Raw genomic sequence first — 21,593 nt, 5'->3', positions numbered from 1 at the left:
AGAAGGTTCGGGTCTTCTCATATGTCAGCGGCCCAGGTTCCCCAGAATAAAGAAGAAAAGAAAACAGGTAAGTGGGGAAAATATATAGAGTTATTTAGGTTTAGTAGGGTGGTGGGGGAATAGGTAGGAGTGCAGGTAGGTGAGGGATTACTTTTGTAGTGTCTTTCTCCCTGCGCTAGTGCGTTCGTCAAACTCCCCCTTTTCTTTGACAGCAGCTATTTAGGGTTGGGTTTCTGTGAGGTTAGAGGGTTTAATGTTTCCCTTCACACCGTCTCCCCTTCCTTATAGGACCTCACCCCTTTCCCCTTGGTCCCCCGTAATCCCAGTAACCACCCGGAGCCCCACTCCCAATTGCGATACGATCGTACCTCTGGTGGCCACGCCCCTCCAGGGCCGCGGCCGGCTTCCTGGCGATCTCCCGACTTCACTGGGGCATGGGCGGGAGGCTCCCTGAGTATCTCTCCTCCTTGGCGTCGCTCCTCTTCTGTTCCGGGACCCACTTCGTTGGTGTGCGCGTTTTTCCGTTCGTCTTCTCCTCCTGTTGCTCCCTGAGCGTCTCTCTTCCTCTCCGGCGCTGCGTTCTCGGCGCCGTCTTCTCTTTCAAGTCCTCTCCTGGCGTACATGACGTTCGGCGTCATGACGTCCAGAGCTTCTCGGGTGCCCCCGGGGTATTCCTCCACAGTTGCCGCATCTTCCTGAAGACCGGCGTCGGGAGGCGTCCGGTTACACAGTCTCTAACCATTATCTGTATCTGTTCAAACTGAATTTAAAGGACAAAGAGTGCATATATACGGTGTACACAATCCACAACACGGTTGGCAACGCAATGGCATTGATAATTGGGAGACGTAGCATGCTGGTTGAAGAATAATCAGTAAAACATTTTACGACAAGCCCACAAAATAAACTTGAAAACATCCTGCCGCTGAATATTAAGTGAGCAATCACTTTTGTAATCATGTAAATGTTAAGGCCATGTTCAGACCCGGGTATGGGGTCTAGACTAGAGGCGGGTGGGAGCTCCACTCAGCTGGCGGAGTTAACAGACTTTTTGGCACCTTATACTCCGCCTGGAGCGTAGACAGTCTGCATTTGCGCTGTGTGGACCATAACTGGGCTGCAGTGCACACTTGGCCCAAAGAAGACGTTGGCGGAGGCCGGCGTGGCTGTGGAGCAGATGCAAGCTGCTGCTGAGGGGCTGCACCGGCACCAGATCCAGGCCTCCCTCCTTTCACTATCTTCAGCAACCCAGGAGCAGGGGGCAGTGCGAGGCAGGGATCCAGGTAAAATGCAAAACGCGGATCTTACTAGGACCCTCATTTCACTTTCTCTTCTATGTGCACAAGGGGACCAGCACTGGGCATGGACAGGAAGTGTGCTTGCCCTCCAAACCAAGTTTGTGAAGGAGGGCAGATGGTGAAGGATATGTGCAGGGGTGGCTCCAGGCCGGTGGGCTGTGTCAGCCCAAGGGGCCTGAAACTGCAGCTTTTGCTGCCATTTTGGCATACCCTGGCCTGAATGTGCCTGATCTCAGAAGCGCTAAGCAGGGTCGGGCCTGGTTAGTAGCCCAACCCTGCTTAGCACTTCTGAGATTGGGCGCATTCAGCGCCAGGGTGGTAGAGCAGGCGCACTCTGGTACACACACAACTCCACAGAATTCCACTGAGTTTTTACCCAACTCTGCAGAATACTGTGGAGTAGAACTCCAAGCGCTCTGCCCACCTCTAGTCTAGATGCCGCTCTCAAGATCATTCGTACCTATTTGTCCGGTCCGTTTCCGCAGACCCGTCCACAATAGGCTCAGTGTGTCTCTGGGATGAAGTGTAGTCACGTGGCACAACACCAAACATGGCAAATTCGACAAAGCAAAGGCAGTCTCTCTGTAAATATAGCTTTGGCATGGGAAGTAGATAGAGGCTCGCCACATTATTTAGTGAAAGTACAGGGACAAATGCAGTGGTGTCATCTCATGAGTTTAGGAGTGGACATTCAACAATCAGTTAAAGACTAAAACTAATGGTGAACAAGAAGTCAAGAGGAATTAGAAGTTTGCTGAAGGTTTCTAATTAACTTAAAAAAATAGGGTGACACAATTATTTCAATTTGAATATGTCAGACAGAAGGAGTTGAGGGATTTCTGTCACTAAATTCCCAGTACAGGCCTCAGACTGCAGGTGAAGTGGAACATGGCTCACAGAGTTAAAGCGACCAGGACTAGAAAAGACCATGTGACCTGAACCTGCTGGTTCACATTATAGTGTTCTGCACTTGTGGTTCAGAGGACGTTTTCTTGAAAATGTATCTAACCATATGTGAACTCTGGGATTTTCCACGGATGTGGACATTTATTAATTTATCAAACGTGGAACAAAGCCTAGCTGGTGGCTAGAATTATGGCTGTGAATCAAGAAGGCCGGATTTCTAGAATAGGTTCACAAAATTGAACATATTTTTCATTTGGGCAGGTCGGTGTATCTCTGGGACCTTCTCGGACAATACTTAGGACAGTTCTATTTACAGTGGACTAAGAACACATGGGTGAAGACACAAGGTTGAAGGTAAAAGTTTCTGTTGCAGTGAAAGAGATCGGTGAGTGCCGACAGCGCTAGTTAGGGAATCAATGATGCCTACAGGAACAGGGGTACACCTGGACCAAGGATTACTAGAACCTCAAGACTCCAAAGCACACCCAAAAAGTGAGCAGTTCAAAGGGACTCTCGCCAACCCTGAATAATTCAGAGAATGGAGTCCTACAGCAGCTTACGACCAACAATTGCTCTTCCTTTAAATTTTTTTTAAAAAAATTACTGTTATGGTAACAGTAGCTACATTTTGACATATCATTGACATATCATGTGGGGCGGTGCAAATAACCCTTTGTGCACAATACGGAAAACATGGTGCCGCTGCCTCCTTATGAAGAGCTTAAGGTTTTTCTGGCATCTACTACAGCCAGAGCTGAGGGGTGGGAGGGAGGAGAAGGGGAGAAAGCAGCATGAGAAGATAATGCTTAAAGAACCGAGCCATGCAGCAACAGCAGAATCCTTGCCATATTTTCTCCAGGTACGATACTTCCCAATAACGCAAAACGAGAATAAACCATTTGTTAACTATGGAGTGCAAAATTGCCTATGTGTAAATTTATGCATGTACGTGGAGAAGTCATAATGGATTATTTGATAGGCCACAGATCTAATAAAGAGATACAGAACAAACTAGGTAGAAAATACAGAATGTCCACCAATTGTTAGATATTTGTGAACCAAAGGAGAACAGATGATGACATGGGGATGCACTTTGGGTGTATGAAGATAAGGTGATGCAAGCCCAAGATAAAGCTGCTTACAGGGTGAGTGATGAGACCAAGGTGTTTAGCAAGTAGGCAAATGCAGGCTAAAAGGGTGGTGGAATCTCAGTGTCGGTGTAGTCGTTTAAACTCTTTGAAAAATGCTAAGAGTTGTCCGTATATTTGAAAGCATGGTCACATGCGGAAAAAAAAAAAAAGAGGCACTACACATGCATGTGATGGAGGGGTGCACTGTGTAAATGAGGACAAGAGTGGTCCTGGAAAGACTGTGGCAAAGAGTGTGGCAATACAGGTTAGTAAAACTGTATGCGGCTTAAAGTTTCAAATACCCAGTATTGATTTACAGGAAGGAGCGCTTTTCACTCATGTTCTAGGTATACCATATATGGATTACACCAGTGCCGAAGCAAAAGTTTGGGCTTCTAGCATCACCAGATCACATTTAGCCAGGTTTCATGTAGGGTCTCACCAACAAGAGACTAAGCTATTTTAAAAGCGGGTTCAATTTAAAATCAAGCAACGGCAATTCAATCGGTCTGACTTATTAATGCACAATCAAGCCGCCCTAAAAATGTATGTAGCTTAATGATTGCCCTCCTCTCATCTGTGCTGCTGCCACGAAAAAATAACACAAATGTTCTAGCTATCGAAGACACTAATAGCTTTACAATGTTGTGTGCCCCCCCAAACATTCAACTTCATGCTGATGGATAGATAAAATGTTCACAGGTGTGGAGGGCAAGCACTTTTTTGTGGAAGAACCCAACTTTTGCCCATGAAACCATGTGATCCTGGCTTCCAAAATCTGGGCGGCACCAAAGCCTCTGTCTAGTGATGCTGACATAATTGTCTGGCGACAGCTGCTCTGTCACACCATACTATAACTACTGTGTTGGAATGAAGCCATTTAACACAATAACGGAGGTACTCCCTTTCATAAGGTAAACATCGAGGAAGGCTCATTCAGACTATACAATCAGGTGCACCGAATGCCTTTTATTAGCAGAGAACACTCTTAATTCATAAAATAGTGGCGAGTTGCAACCCACAGAGTTCCTGGAGGGTTTAAAGAAATTAAAAGTGCTTCCACAAGAGAACTGAAGAGTGTGTTTCACAAGGTGAGAATTCCATCCATGAGTATGAAGGAACAGTGACGAGAGAAGCTGACTAGTGTCCAGATCGCACAGTCTATTGAACATATTGAGGCATCAAGACGGCCCACAAACTCTGGTCATGTGCAAGCAAAATATTTCAAGCTAAACTGTTAATATATCGGGAAATGCATGCTACTGGCATCAGCATGTTTGCATGAATGAGGAGAAAAAAAACCACGGCCAAACTGGATGGGGACAGAAGCGGAGATCAAGGTGGGTCTGGAGCTTCCTACAGTACTGGTGAAAATTGAGCTGGTGACGTACAAGATACACAACAGTGAGCAAGGTGATGGAGTGAGAGCACAAGGTAGGAAATGAAAAAAGGGTGCATGGCTCACCTCTGGTAATTCAAGAAAGGTCGGGTGATTTGGCACAAAATACCAAATGGAAGATGAGAAGAAGGCAGAGTAAGCGGGAGGATAGTGCAAGACAGGACGAGGAACTACTAATCAAATGGAATGATGCTAGGCCTGTAGATAAGAGAGAGAAAAGAACTGCATAATGAGAAAAAGGTTTAGGAAGTTCAAGCCAGTGCCAGATGTGTCCGAAGTGCACCTAAGTAGTAAGAGGACCAATATATGTTTTTGGATGTGCATATTATGACACTTGGGTTTGATGGCTCTTTTATCGTTATAAGTAAGGGAGATGTGCTGATTTTATACAAGTGGGCCTTGCATCCTCCATGCTGTTGATGAAAGATAAGGAAATTCTGTAAGGAGGGTTGGAAGTAGCTCCTGATCAGGCGGGTAGAGCTACATCTGGCGTAAAGCTTCTCCAATGTGCATTAAACATAATGCCGTCAACAGCTGACGGTCTGCGCATCTCGTGGCAACTGTGTACTGTAGCTCACTGGCTTCTTCTGGAATGTGCTGTTTGACCTCACTGTTGCCTTTGTATCTATTTCACAAGTACTTAAAACAATAAGAATGTGCTTATAAATAACTCGGTGTTTCTATCTTCCAAGGTCCCATCATAAAGTGCTTTTTAGCCCGAACTCCTAGGCGGATCACCACCAGAAAGTGTTGTCTCTGGGATAGCCATATACATCTGCACAATTAACAAACACCCTGGGAAGCAAATCCCTTAGAGAAATGATCGTGTTGAAAATAAATCCACCCAAAAGGCCTTCAAGCCTTTAGCAGTTTTTTGATGTCAAAGAACACATCCAACCACAAATATGAACAAGGAGCATTCACTGAAAACAAAGATTGCGACAGGCAATGCCTAATAAAAATGCCACATTTCAATTAGAGAAAAATGAGCTCAACTAAACTATTTCATATGGACGGAATATTTGGAGGAAATTACCTAATCCCAGGATCTGGAGACAATGAGTCACAGCAGTGAACACTAAGCTCTGGCAACATATGCCAGAGAAAAGACCCAACAACCTGCCCTCCCTCACTAACCACAACAGCAAACAATGGATGAAGTTACTTATTGAAAAAAGCGAGACCAAGGGGAAGGTCGGGATCAAAGTCAATGCTTCCCGGCTAAGACGTGTTTGTGCTGGCAAACGTTCACCGAGTCAGGAACCACAACTGCAAAAGGAACCACAAATTACAGTTCTTCTAATGAAAACACAGCTGAAATGTATTTCTAACTTTACGCCACAGTGTGCTATGAGTTTTCCACCTATAATTTGTGATCACTTACCTGTCCAGAATCTGCTGAACAGAGAGCATTCCTCACTTGCCCGCTTGGAAGCAAGGCGCATGTGTAAAGGTCAGTGGTTTGAAATTCACTGTGCATATACTTTATTACCCTCAAAACTGTAGCAATACACTTGCACTTCAAATGTACCAGAATCTTAAATTTGTTCGCTTTTGTAACTGAGACTGTGGAATTTTACAGAAGAAGCATCATCATACACTCCCCTGAATCACTACCCGAAGACACAGAGTTTAAAGTACTAATGCAGATACAAAACCGAGTGTGGCGCACTAGTTCAGAGGTGGCCCAAAAGCTGCTAGCAGCCAGTCACAAGCTGTTGATCGGATCTTTGCCGGTGTGCTCGGGGGCCACTGGACGGAACTGGTAGAGCCTCCTTTGGGCAGGCCCCCGGATCACAGTACCCCAACTCCGAGGACAGAGACATGTTTTTGTCAGGAGCCTTGATAATAAGGGAGGGACGTTTAAGTATGTAGAGTGCACCAAACTGCTAACAGGGGGGAGGGAGGGCGCTGGAGCATAATGGGTGGATACAAGGAGCATGGGGTGTGAAGATATGAGGAAACATAGCAGCTGCTCCTACTGGAGCAAGAAAAACGTCTGAGGTGTAAGTGGCTGGTGTGTGAATTTTGTGTTTATGAACTGGAATTGAGCCAGAGTAATCACGAATGGTCACTATTAAACCGATACTTCAACCATCACTTTTTTTTTGTTTTACTAGGCAAGCATGAAAGGTTAAAAAATACATTTCATCCAGTGAGAACTGGGCTGCCCATACACATTTACACATATTGCTCAGATTGTTGTATAGGCAGATGGGCAATCAAACCAAAACAATGTTCATAATTTATTTTTGAAGAAAAAGGCAGAATTAATCTTGTGTGGTCCATGAACAAGTTCAAGCAGTACTTCCTTACACTGCTCTCTGCCTTCCCCCATCACGCCCAGCATCCTCACTGGCAAGCTCACAATCCTACTATGGCCGAAAAGGCTACAGAAGTTACCAGGTGTCACAATTATCTGTCATCCATTTCTATTATTTATGTAATTTCCACTTACTATAGACATATCGGGGTAGACTTTCCCATCAGTGATTAGCTCAGCTGTGCAGCCACTCTGCACATAGGTATCAGCAAAACAAAACGGATCCAAAAACCTTCAAGCAGCCCAAAATATTGGTGCTGTGGTGGTGGAGGGCGTGAGCAGGAATAAGCAAGTCTCTGCTCCTGGGAGAGATCCTCACTGGCTTAGGATGCAGCATCTCTTGAAGAGGCCTCCTGCAGACCATTCACAAACAGCTTCATTACAGAAGTGTAACCAATAAATAGATCCATATAAGCAATTAAATGTGTTTTTTTTTTTTTTTTTTTTTTTTTACTGCAACTGGTGCTCCTTACTAGAGGGAAGAGAATCACATCCGACATTGATTGGTACTGAACAACAAAGTTTGAAGGAAACTTTCAGACCTCTTACAACACAGGCGTATTTTCCATGATACACATGATACGCTCTAAATACATAATGGGTGCCTTTAACTTTTAAGTAAGAGTAAAATACATTGGTTTGCCCCTTTAATCATTCTGATCAGTCATAATTTTTTCCCTCATGGTCTAACAATTTGACGACTGGGAGAACAAACTGAAGTCTCCCCATGAACGCCTACTCCAATCCAGCACACAAACCTTTCCCAAGATAGGGATGAGAAACAAGTGGAAAAAATAAGAGAATATATTCAAATATATGATATATTCAATTCAACGAGTACACCTGATGAAAGGTACTATTACTTGGGACCTTTGTTTGCAATGCTTTAAGTGGTACTGGAGGCTTTGCTATGTATGACAACAGAGTCAGAGAAAGCTTACAAGGGGGGAACTTTTAAGACCTATGAAGGAGATATTTGTAAAGTATTAGTTGAGGACATGTACATAGGATCCAAGAAAGTACAATGGTCAAGTATGTAGTTTGAAAGTTTTAAAAGGCTGCTTTCCAAGTTTTCACAATGCTCTCTAGGACCTTCACAAATCTCAAAAGGAAATATTTAGAAAACGTGGGCAAAACTGTACTTTAAAGCATAATGGTGAAGTAACCTGGCTCGAATCTTATTAGAATTTAAAGACCTCTTTACTTATAGGTTTTAGTTTCATATATATTAGGAAAACGAGTTGAATTTTTTTTTTTTTTTTTTACGTACTTCACAATCTTTAACAGTGAACATTCTAGAACACTGAACGACATTTGTATCTGAGGTGGGTTCTCATAGCACCTATAAAGAGGACACTGCTGTTTACTACTTAACCAAAGACTGTAATATCAGATTGTACGTTGCCCTAGGATACCACATACTATAATGCCATCTTCAATGATAACTCAGAAAATCACAACTCGTGGTGTCCCATTACACACAGAACTATCTAAGCGTATGCCATGGATGGCTAAACTGCTGGGCGCACATTCAAGCTTGCAGATCAGGTTTACGTGCTGGCAAGTCCAAATCAACCATTCACCCTTTGGGGCTTGATAAAATAAGTGCAATTTAATAACACTTAAATTTAGCCACCTGGAGACCATTCAGTTTGTGGTGTGTACTATATAAGTAGCTATTAAAATTCTCAGCCCTGAGCAATGCTAACGTCGTACAAACGGACTCTTTTGCATAAGCAGAAATCTGTCTCTAACAGATGAATGTAAGCAGCACGGAAATACCTTGAAGGATTTTGAAACGCTCAGAGGGACTCAGGGGGATTTGGTAATACAGTAAAGTGGCGAAGAACCTCTTAAATCCATATTCCAGTGAATTTCTGCACGTCATGCTGTCCCAGGTTTTGACTGGCAAGGTTACTGAGCATGAGATGCCCTTGAAGACGAGGATCTGAATGTGCAGCTGCTGGAGCTAGAAGCTGCTGGGAAAGTTGCAAGACAGGAGTTACATTTAGTTGCATTTTCAGGCCGGTACTCATGCATCTGGTTGGCTTCTTCTGTTACATATAACCAGGTTAATCACTGATAGAACAAACATGCATTCTCAGACACATTCTGGCATTGTAGAAAGGGGGGAGGGGCACTAGACTAGATGCCAGTGAGTGACACCGCCGTTTAAAAAAAAAAAAACAATGTAAAACTTTTTTTCTTAAGCTTTTTCCTCGAACCTGGAACGTCTGGATAACTCTTGGGTTACCATAAATTGAGCAGTTGCGAGAGGTCACAGGTCACAAACAGTAAGCCTAGATTTGACCAAAGGTGCAGATTTGGACAACTTTCAATATTTTCTGTCTCTTGTGCTCATTGTGCAACTCTACATAATAGGTATTTCACAGCAGCTGCGTTGCCAAGTCAGGAGCAGTACAGCACACCAGCAAAATGTTGCTGAGAGAGTGGGCGGGGATGACCACCTCCAGAATATTGCAGCATCTCCTAGAGATGAACAATTGACTTTGATCAGACTAGTCTTGACAGACGATTCCTCCTCTTGTCAGATCTGAATCTGGGCGGACCAAACCCACATAAAGGGCTGCCTGTGGCACTTGTCAGACTGATTTTGCCACACCTGGCTACTTTTGAGCGCATAGGAGAGAAGACAGAGGGAACGCGGGGAGAAAAGAAATGGCTAGGAGAAAATGTTCCTCCTAGACATCAGGGAAAAAGCATATAAAAACAAATCTGCATTTTCTAGCATGATTTTGCACGCCTCATCTCTATGGTGTTTTTCTCTTTATTAGTTCTTCTTGTATTTTAAAGATAAGCACTTCTGGTAAGAATTGCAACAAGTGTCCCATGTTGTCCAAGTTAGAAGTGCCGGATCCCTGGGAGTGTTGAAAGTGTGCTGCTGGCAACCTGGTCAGTCGTTTGCAACCTAAGGTCGCCCTAGCTGCTCTTCTAGCCACAACCTTTTCCCTGACAGACCAAAGATCTAGGGAATCACCTCCATCACTGCCCCTTAACTGCTTTCCTCCAATCCGCTGAGGCCGGCTGACTCACCTGCACTTAAGAGAGAAATTCCATTGGCACATATGTCTCCAAGCTCTATAGAACCCTCTGTTTTATTGGAGCTAGGAGATGAAGCCTAAAACTCATTTGGACTCGCTCCACCATGGCACTCTCCTCCAACTCGGTTCAAGACCTCCTGCATCAGCATCAAGTCAGATGCAGATACATGTTGCAGTAAGTTGCTGCAGCAGCCACAGTACGTGAAATCAACGCCCAAGCCAAGCATGCGACTGCTGCAGCATCTGCTGCATTTGTAACAGACTTTCTCTGTGTCTTTAGGTCTCATCTCATAATCCTTCCCACGCATGAATGCAACATACAAATCTCCTCAGTTTGAGATGTCTGATGGTTATATTGGCAGAAGGGTTACATTTATTCTTAATCCCGTTTATCACTCTGATGTAGAAGTACTATAATCGCCCAAAAAGAGCCGCATACATTGCCACTGTGGAACAACTTCTGAGGCAACAATTAGTATTCTTGAAGGAGGAGCACTGTGTGCTCTGTGGGATCAGAGGCTCCCTAGTGAATGTCAAAAATTGAGATGGGTGTTTCATCTGGACTTTAAAATAACGAAATGCACGACAATACCACCACATTTTGGCCAGGAGGTCTAGAGCTTATTTCCCCGCAAGGCATATGTGAAGGTTGGCCTGAAGCTGTTCATATATACAAAACTAGCTGGCTTCAATGAGTGCACAGTTCAGTGATGCCTTAAAGATGATAGAGAAGCCACTTTCACTATGTGGTGAGCTCTGTATCTTTTCCCCGGTCTTTGATTCGTGAGGTGCAGAAGATGCTTCCAAGTTACTACTTCTATGCCAAAAAATGCCAAACACTGAGCTCCAGCTGTACTTTTTGAGACACATTCAGTACGTCTTTTTGAGATTCATTTTTATTCAGTCCCATTCATTTATAATGATACCACTGGTGTGCTTTACTTGTTAAAGAGGAGATGGCCAAACCCTGGATTGCTCACTTTCATGTCAGGTAACTCCGTAAAGATTTTTCCCATTGTCCCCATGACTGTTTCTAGAAAATCTTTTGTTAAGGCAATTTACAGGATATTGATTTCGTCTTTTTGTGAAACTTGCACTGGTTGTGCACCCACACAAGTAGCCTGTTAAACCTGTCTCAGGCCTGCCATTGCAAGGCCTATGTGTGCACAGTTTACTGCCACTTTGACTTGACATTTAAAACTACTTGGCAAGCCTTAAACCCCCCTTTTATTACACACAAGGCACCCAAGTGGTAGACCTTAGGGTAGTCATAAGGGTAGGCTGCTGTTTAAGAAAAAGATGGGAATGTACTTTTAAATTTCACATGTCCCGGTAGTGAAAAACTCCCAAAGTCATTTTTCACTACTGTGAGGCCTACTCCTCTCATAGGTTTGGAAATTCCTCAATACTCTTTTAAGCTGTAATTCCCGATTAGAAACGAGTAGCTGTGTTGTTTCATATCTTTAAAATGATAAATCCTCTTTACTGGTAAAGCCGAATTTAACATTACTATTTTAGAAATAAAACTTTTAGAAAGTGGGCATTTCTCTGCTCTTACAGCTCTGTGTGCCTGCAGCCTGTCTCCAATACACATCAGAGGCGGGTTACAGATACACTCTGTGCATTCCCTCTAGACAGCCACAAACACAGGAAGGGTGGGTGTGACAGAGTACGTGTCTGCATTCATCTGCATTTGGATAGCTCTTCCTGGGTAGGAAGATGGAGAGGGAGCTGATACTTACACCTGAATAGGGAGTGCCTGTCCCCACACAAATGGCTGATTATTCCCTATTGATAATCTGGAGCCAGGGCTGAGGAAGAAAGGATACCTGTGCACTAGGAAGACCCTTCTTTGAAGTCACCCCCATGTCAATGGCACTTTTGGGTAGAAGTACTGGGTCTCTGACCTTTCCAAATCAGACACTTCTGGACCTATTACTGGATTCTGTCAGAAGAACTGCTATGCTGCTAAAAGGACTCATCTGCTGTACCTGGGAGGCCTGTTTTCTCTTGTGTTGCCCTGCTGCCTGCTGGACTCAGACTCAGCTGAAGAAAGACTGGACACTGCCTTCTACCTGAAGTGTGCCCCATGGGCTTGTTGGCTTGCCTCCTATTGCTTGTGACTCAGGGATATCAAAGACTTTACCTCTGCTTCTGTGCCTGGTTCACTAGAAGTGGACCCAGATACTTGCATCACAGAAATTAACGCATTTCCTGTCTGTGTGTAGCAGAACCAGAGTAGAATTGGTGCATCTCTCTCAGACTCTACGCTCTGCCCTGCGAGCCTGATGCATCAGAACTGCGCTTCACCGCCATAGCAGTCTACAGAGATCGACGCATCTCGCGACTGCAGGGAGAAACCCCGCACATCGCACTTCGGAACCAACGCTTTGCAGCACCAGCACTTGTCTTCAGAACCAATGCATCACCATCACTGCGAGGGACAGATTGAGGCATTGCTGTCCCTGTGAGGACCCGATCAATGCATCTCACCACACATCTCGCTGTTGCAACCCGGAAGGGTACTTTGTACACCAGGTCCTGCATAGGTCCTACAGCCAGCCTGTGCTCTATCGAGGTCAGCTCGAACTTTGACTTCGCCCTGGTCCAGCACAACTTAAAGTAACCCCCTAAAGTGCTATTTGCTTTGAAGCACTAGAACCCTTTTAGTTGTCTAAACTGTATAACTCAACTTCTACTTATTGGGTTTTTCTCGTTGTGGTCTTGATTTACTTATAAAACTGTTGACTATTATTCTAAACCTATCTGGAGTCTTTTTGTGGTGTTTTTATTGTGTTGCTGTGCGTGTGTTGCACAAATACTTTATACATTGCCTCTTTAAATAAGTCTGGCTGCTCTGTACAAAACTACCAGAGATTGAGCACAGGTTATCTGTAGGTGTGTAACTAGCTTACCCTGATTAGAGTGGTGGTTCCCGGCTTATACACAGTGCATACTCCGACAACCAGAAACCCATATCTAACACAGTTGCATTAAAAAAAAGTTCAGCATGTGCCAAAATAAACTATGGATAAGGAGATAGGTTAATCCTTCACGTTTGTCTGGTGGCCAGAGTAAAGATAAGCATGTGGATGGACGCTGCTGCAAATGTGAGCTATGTGTGGAGATCTTAGTATTCATTGTAGCATCTTCCTTATGGAATTTAGAATGTGATGAGGTAGTAAGCTGAGGTCAGGAATGGAATGATGGGGGAAGAAGAATCTGGAGAGGGGAGAGAAAAGGACGTGTTATAACTGCTGAAGGTGTTAGGACTTGTTACCCACAATAAAGAAAACTTGGGAAAAAAGAAGAGGAATTCTGTGGCGTAAACGTTACATTGGCTACGAGGACCTGTGCAGGAGACAGGCTAAAGAACACCTTCACTCCTGGATTATTTGAACAGTCTGACCTTCAAAGAAATGTTCAAAGAAAGGTACTTAAAATAACCGTTACATTATTCAATTGCCTTGAATCGACAAACTTTTGTACTGAAATCGCATAAAGACGCGATGCTTTAAATCATTTTGGAAATATTATAACTGTGCCGGTTGAAGACTGTGCGCGTGTCTCCACGCGCTGATTAGTTTCAAACAGGCTTCTAAAGCGTGCCAGCCTCAACGCGTATTTGGAAACTGTACACGCGCTGCTTATTTTAAAGAAACACTCGGTTTCCAACACGCGCTGAATACTACGCGCTAGATGCGTGTGTGCTTCGTCTTCAATAAAACTAAACAAAATAAGAAGCACACGCCGGGCGTGCCTCGCGCTGCTTTATCTTAAAGCAGAACAAGCAGTTAAAATAACTGTATTACCGGCAAGGGAAATCTTACCTGAATCGTTTAACGAACTTCAAGGAAGCAGGATCCGAACACAAAGGGGAAGTGAAACCAGGAAGGAAAAAGAAAAAAAAAAAGAAGAAAGTGAAGAAAGACTATTTCTTGCCTGGATGATGAAGGAAGTGAAATAGTGATGAAATAGAGAGGATTAAAGAGAAAAAGTGAAGAGACAATATTCCTATATCCTTTATATATATTTTTGTCAACTAAAAATATGAAAATAAATATATAATTTACATAGACACAGACATAATTTACATCTATATATATATAATAAGATGAGTGATCAAGGCATATCAGCGCCACCACCGTTCCTAGCAACGCCAGGTGATCCACCCATACCCTGGAAACAGTGGAAGAAGATTTTTAACACTTATATGTTAGCTATTGGGAGTGATCGATATGCTCCTCCCAGACGTCAAGCTATATTATTACATCACCTTGGAATTGAGGGCAGAAGAATATATGAGAATTTACCTGAGGTATCGCTGGGAATGGGGGATGGGCAACCTTCTAATGTCTTTGATATGTCTATACAGATGTTGGACATACAGTTCACCCCAAAGACGAACCTTGTGTTGCAACGTCATAAGTTTTTTTCCAGAATACAGCACAGAGATGAAGACATTGCATCCTATGTAGCAAGTCTAAGAGGTTTGGGACTATCTTGCGAATTCGATCATTTACTGGATTCTCGAATAAGGGACCAGCTTGTGAGGTGTGCAAGTGACAAAAGAATACGCGAAAAACTACTGATGAAGGATCCAAACTTGGAAGAAGCAATACTGATTGCTAAGAAAATGGAGCATGCAGCTGTCTGGCTGCAAGAAATGGATGTGAAATCTATGCAGGTTGAACAAGGAGTTGTGGCAGAAATTAAGAAGAAAGAAGAACCTCGCGGTGCAACACGATGGAATAGGTGTGATAAGAATGGTGACGATGTGAAAATAAATAAAGAGGAAAAACGTAAAACACAGGAATGGAGAGTTATAAAATGTTATCGATGTGACGCACCGGGGCATATAGCTTCCAGTAAAACATGTGCTGCCAGGAATGCTATTTGTCGCAACTGTGGGAAAAAAGGCCATTTTGCCAAAGTTTGCAGATTCAAATATGGCATGGATAACAAGATAATTCAAGAAGTAGAAGATGTATGCGAGACCATGGAGGATATAATCCTGACGGTTCATGGAGAATTGGTCTCTCACAACTGTGAGGTAATTTCACTTGAGGGAGTCAAGAAGGAGAGCACTGAAGTATTGGATAAACCGCATATCCAAGCCATGTTAGATGGTTTTCAGGTTAAGTTGTTGGTGGATTCGGGAAGCTTATTCACCCTCATCTCAAAGGAAGTGTTTGATTCTGGATGGACAGATTCTTCGCGTAAGAGCCTAACAATTCCCGATATAATATTGGTGTTGTGACAGAATCTATAGAACATGGATTAGTTGCAAGATATCCTGAAGTTTTTTCTCCTAAATTGGGTCTTTTAAGAGGATTTGTGCATAAGATTATAGTAAAAGAAAATACGACACCTATTGTACACAAGGTAAGAAATGTTCCAAATTTAATGAGGGAGCCATTAAAACAAGAATTGGAAAAATTATTGAAAGAAGACATCATCGAACCGATAGAATCTTCGGAATGGTTGGCTCCGGTGGTCGTTGCACCAAAGGAAGATGGTAAAATCCGTCTATGCATTGACCTTAGAGACCTCAACAAATGTATATGGGTTGATCGTCAACCTCTTCCAAATATCACAGAAATGCTATCAGTGAAGGCGAAGGGTAATACATTCAGTGTTTTGGACATGTCGTCGGCGTACCATCAAATAAACCTACATGTTGATTCACGACATTTAACATCCTTTGTAACACCGCTAGGAGCTTTTAGGTATAAGAGAATGCCCTTTGGACTTGCTTCTGCGTCTGCGGTGTTCCAAAGGATAATGGAACGAGTTTTTGGGGACATGAGTCGTGTATTATGTTTTCAAGATGATATACTAATTGTAGGGGAGGATGAATCTGATCATGATCTTTTATTTCATGAAGTAATGCACAGGTTAAAAAGGAATGGCTTAACAATTAAGAAGGAAAAGTGTCAGATTCGTAAAAGAGAAGTAACATATTTGGGACACACAGTAAATGGATGTGGAATTAGGCCAAAGAAGAGCATTGTCTCTGCAATTAAACATGCTCCCGAGCCGGGTTCGAAAGAAGAGTTAAGGTCATTTCTGGGTCTTGCAGAATATTGCTCCAAGTTTGTTAAGAACTTTACAGAAATGGTTGAACCATTAAGGAGACTTATGAAGAAGGGACTAGTGTATGTCTGGGATGATAGTTGTAAGTGCTCTTTTCAAGAACTAAAAGATCATATTTCAAAGGTTCCTACCTTAGGAATATTTGATTCATGTGCCAAAACCTTTTTAACAACTGATGCTAGTAACGTAGGTGTTGGAGCTGTGTTAACTCAAGTTAAGGATGGTGAAGAACGCATCATTGGTTTTGCATCCAGGAGGTTGCAGAGTGCCGAAGTCTCATATTCCGTGATAGAGAGGGAGGCTCTGGCCTGTTGTTGGGGAATAAACCATTTCAAATTTTATTTGTGGGGTTTACCCTTTAAGTTGAAAACTGACCACAAGCCACTTACCTACATTTTTAAAGTGGGGGCGTGGTTTAGAAGGTGGTATTACTCCGCGAATTTCCAAGTGGTTGTTGTCAGTATTGGGATACAACTTCACGGTGGAATTTGTGAAAGGTGATAAGAATGTTGTGGCAGACTACTTGTCTAGAGCGCCAGTGGATGAAGGTGAGTTTCAGGAAATGGAGTCAAAAGATGTGGTGAGTACCATTTTAGGAGAGATGGCTATAACAGCGCAAGAGTGGGAACAGGCAGAAGTTAGTGATATAACTATGCAAGTTGTGAAAGCAAGAGTAGTGAGTGGTTGGAAAAATGGTGATGAGCAGGATTGTGATTTGGTAAGGTACTTTAGAATTAGAGATCAACTAAGTATAGTTAATGGGAGGTTGTTAAGAAGGGACCAACTCGTTCCACCTGTTAATATACGTAAACACATTATTGAGATTACACATCAAGGACATCTGGGTAGGGGAACAATGAAAAGGAAGGTGAGGCAGACATTTTGGTGGCCTGAAATGGACAAGCAAGTGGAAGAAACAGTAAAGAATTGTGTGGCATGTGCCAATAGCGATAAGACCAAGGTGTTAAGGCACGTACCCCTAGCTCCTGTGCAATTTCCTAGTGGTCCATGGGAAAAATTGGCAATAGATTTCATTGGACCTATGTCTAGTTTGGGAGTGGGGTGTAAATTTATATTGGTGTTAGCAGATTATCATTCCAAATGGTTCACTGCTAAGGTGGTTGGGCATGTGAAAACTTCAGTAGTGATAGAATTCTTTGAGGAGGTATTTAAGGAGGAAGGCATCCCAAAATGTATTGTGTCCGATAATGGGGTGCAATTTACATCATCAGAAATGACTGATTATATACGAAGAGTTGGAATCAAACATGAGAGGGTAGCTCTTTTCCATCCGCAAGCCAATGGTCTGGTGGAGAGGGTAAACCGATTAATAATGGAAAACATACAGTTATCTCTGGCGAATCGACTTCCATGGAGAAAAGAGTTGAGTAAAATGATCTGGACTTATCGAACGACTCCCCATTCTACAACGGGAGTGTCACCTTTTGTATCATTAAAGGGAAGGGAACCTGGTGTGTTGGAGTGTCCGGTGTGGTTGAAGACCAATAATAATAGAGTGATAGTTGATAGAGATTCGATAAGGGCAAGAGTTGAAAAAAATGCAGGAAAAATGTGCCACACACTACAATAGGAGGATGGGTGTGAAGTCTTGTAATATACAAAGAGGAGATTGGGTGGCAGTAAGGAAGAAGGGTATTGTTCTTAAAGGAGAAAGCAAATATTTTCCTCCTCAACGTGTGTCAAATGTGAAAAAAAATGTGGTGGTTTTAGAAAATGGATCCACATGGGACATGGGAAATGTTTGCAAACTTAATCGTTGAAATTCTCATGGTATTTTACATTATTGTATATAGTTAATCATATTGTGTTCATTTTGATTTGTCTTGTTTTTAATGAAAGGGGGGAGGTGTGTGGAGATCTTAGTATTCATTGTAGCATCTTCCTTATGGAATTTAGAATGTGATGAGGTAGTAAGCTGAGGTCAGGAATGGAATGATGGGGGAAGAAGAATCTGGAGAGGGGAGAGAAAAGGACGTGTTATAACTGCTGAAGGTGTTATGACTTGTTACCCACAATAAAGAAAACTTGGAAAAAAAGAAGAGGAATTCTGTGGAGTAAACGTTACACTATGTTTCTGCTGTTGATGACCTCCATTGTCGATCAATCTCTTCTTACCCACTCTATTGACTGCACTCATAACTCTACTACTCCTTTCCACTTGCGACCACCTAAGTGATGTTCTTGCTGCTTTCCAACTGACATCTATATACTTCTCTGACCTCATACTGTATAACTGCTTCATATCTCTGTTCAATTCCTAGATACCTGTGGACCGTCCACTTCGCTCCATCTCCCCTTTGCCTATCTTCGTTCTCCCTCATCTGGGATATGGGGCACTCTTTGCTGGTATGTCTAAGACCAATGTGCTGGGGTTGAAGTCAGCAAGGTTGTGCCTTTTAAGGGTGTGTAGGGACACGCATTACACTTTTATACATATCAGTTCTGTTGCAAATCAACACCCCTGTAAAAATGGTAGCAATGGTGGTATATGAGCCAGAAATGCTTTTTCATATGCTACCAGTCAGTTTATGGCTGATTTTCTTTTGTAAAATAAGCATTATACCAAGCCCAGAAACCCGGTTAGTTCACGCCATATAAGACAATAAACAAAATGGCATGTGTGCACGGGTCTTGGTTTGGCACAGGACCCGTAGAGAAGGAAGCACAAGGCATACAGGAAACAAATATGCCACCTGCCTGCACAACTCTCATGCAGGCCACGAGGGGCATACCGTATTCCCACAAAGACTCTTCTGTGAAGTACACTTGCCTTGGCAAGGGTCATTGGTCTTCGTGGACATTTAGATCCAGCCACATTATATACACTATGACATGGTCTTGTTTTGTAAGGTAGAATGCACGAGTAATGGTGCACTGAATTTGAATTTTATTACAATACTGAAGTTAGGCTTTGGGGTAAATTCAGTCTCATTTTCCTGGAGAAGACCTTTAGGATCCGCTGATGTAAATGCGACCTAGACCACAGTTATGTGAGTTCCTAAGGCCTGCTGACAGAGCCCACCACTTCACCCCGACGTGTCCCATGGCAACCACCGAATACTGAAGCAGAGAAGCAGGGATGGGCTGCTCGACAGTTGTCCTTCCTTCTGCACAGACCTCTCCTTTGTGAATGGGGATCTGCAACAATACTCCTAGACCTAGCAAACGTGGGTCACTCTTTGTGAACGTGTATACAAACTCGCAACCCAGCACATGCCGATGACGCATGCTTCAAGAATGAGGTCTACTGGAATGTAAAAACCTTAACTTTCACTCACTAAGAAGCCACCAGACCAGTTATTTTCTTTCAGTTCTTTCGTGCAGCTGTACTTTTATTCCTCGTGCACCTGGTCGACCTTCAGGCTCACTAATCCACAAACTATTTCATTCCATCATAGCTCTCCAATAACAACACACAAATCCAGGGACCACCGCTCCACAAGGCCATTGGTGAATGGACGGGCAGGGTGTTCACAGATGCTCCAAGCCTTGGAGATAGGTCCACAGAGGAGCTACTCAGCCACGTACTCCACCACATAAGAGGATGCTTGGTAAAGAGTACAATGGGAAAGTACGGTGAGAAGCAAGTCACATTTCAAGAGCCAAGAACTTCACAGCTGATCCGGAGAGTGTTACACCCAAGGGTCTAGCCTTCCACCTAGGCCTACTAACTTCAGAGTAAAGGTTGGGGAATAGCTAAGAGTGGACATACATTTTTTTTTTTTAAAGAGAAAAAGAGAAATAGTGGTGGAGCGAATGCATCACAGTAATTATGCAAAGGTCCTGAAGGCATTTCCTTCAAAAGGGAACAGGTGCATGCATCCTTAGACTAACCCCTCAACAGAACCTACACAGATCTCAAAGTTTAAAAAAATAGCAAGGAGGGAAGCAGTTGCTTTGAGAGCAAGTGTGCACTGAAGTAGGTACCGTTGTAGAATTGGCTAGCAGCATGCACCACACCATGGATTTTTATGTAACACTTCATCCCCCCACCGGGCTGTGGAGCGCTCCCGGTTTGCTTTGGGACCTTAGGTGCCATTTTCATAGCACAAAGGATGAAGATGGTGTTGGTTCTACCGTGACCTGTCCCTGGATGCTGGGTGAGGTGTGTGAAGTTTGGAGATGTGCTTGGAGTGGTAGCAGTGACCTTAAGCATGAAGAGCTGAGGAATAGTAGGAGAAAACAAACTTTCTGCAAGCCCATACCTGCTCTCCTACAGGACTGATTATACCACATAGTTCATCCAAGTTTTAAAGTGCATCAGGTTTCATGCTGTTTACAAACTGTGTTTATTCCTATTGGCACACAGTGCCATATCTTCGCACTGAGGGGTTACACCCGGTGCAAAATTTGTTGAAGGAAGGAACAGAGAGGAGAGGGACCATTCTATGCCATAGTGGTTGACTTGACAGTAGGTACCCACTTTTTGCTGAAGGGAATGAGGTTATGAGCTGTCGAGAGCATGACAAATTACGCACTATAAAGGCGATCTATCTAGAAAACACTTGAGACCACTCGTATTATGCACTTCGGTGGTTGCAGAGTTTTGTGCATAATTATGGATTTGATGCACTTGCCACATAATCTATCATCAATTTCTAGATTTTAACAAAAAATGTTTTTAGCTCAAGGGTGTCAGAAGCCGCTAAAAAAAACTACCATTCTTGTTGCAACACAGTGACAGACCTTTTGGTGCACAGAGGCAGGTCAGTTCACAGTTGCGGATTGCTGTATTCCGGGGTAAAACAGATATAAATTAGGTGAAACATTTGCCAATACAGTGCTAACGTGTAAAAATGACAAAATAGTGAAGTATTACTGCTGCAAAACGTGCTACATTATACTGTATAATTTGCCTTTTTTTGCTGCATAATTTAGTCCACCCTGCCACACAATTCCACTGACCCTGGTGATTGTTATGGTACTGTAGAGTCAATCTGTTTTTTAGGTTAGGCATAGCAGAGCGCAAACGCTGCTTTTCCGACGTGTTGGTATCTATGTGGGCTTTTAACCACGCCATCACTTTCACTCGTTTGTGGGCTTGCCTTCCAAAAATCCTTTGAGGACATTGGTAAATGCTTTATTTCTGTCCCGCCTTGGGGCGGTTTTGTTACCGCCTTGGGACCCACCCTGTTACATGGATAATTGCACAATTGGCGATATGTTTGACCGTGAGCAAACTTTTTTCCTTTTATGTCTCTCCTTAATGCTCATGGCGGCCCTGGCACTTTGAATTGACTTGCTTATGTCAACTGTTTTATTTTTCATTTTCAGTTTATGTGTCAAGAAAAGTCCAGTTAGGAATTTACAATGATAATAGCTCTAAGTCGAGCAAACCTGACACCCATTGCATTGCAA

General features: G+C 43.2%; 1 protein-coding gene across 2 annotated transcripts in view; it reads right to left on the bottom strand.

Annotated features, from left to right (window-relative positions):
• SDC2 (syndecan 2) overlaps window positions 1–21,593 on the bottom strand; it is a 186,974-nt gene that overhangs the window by 114,622 nt on the left and 50,759 nt on the right. The gene's annotated exons all lie outside the window — the stretch shown is intronic.

The sequence above is a fragment of the Pleurodeles waltl genome, chromosome 2_2 (genome assembly GCF_031143425.1).
Source record: "Pleurodeles waltl isolate 20211129_DDA chromosome 2_2, aPleWal1.hap1.20221129, whole genome shotgun sequence".
NCBI classification, from domain to species: Eukaryota; Metazoa; Chordata; class Amphibia; order Caudata; family Salamandridae; genus Pleurodeles; species Pleurodeles waltl.
The sequence above is the reverse complement of the archived record's forward strand: the minus strand, read 5'-3'. Positions and strand labels throughout refer to the sequence as shown.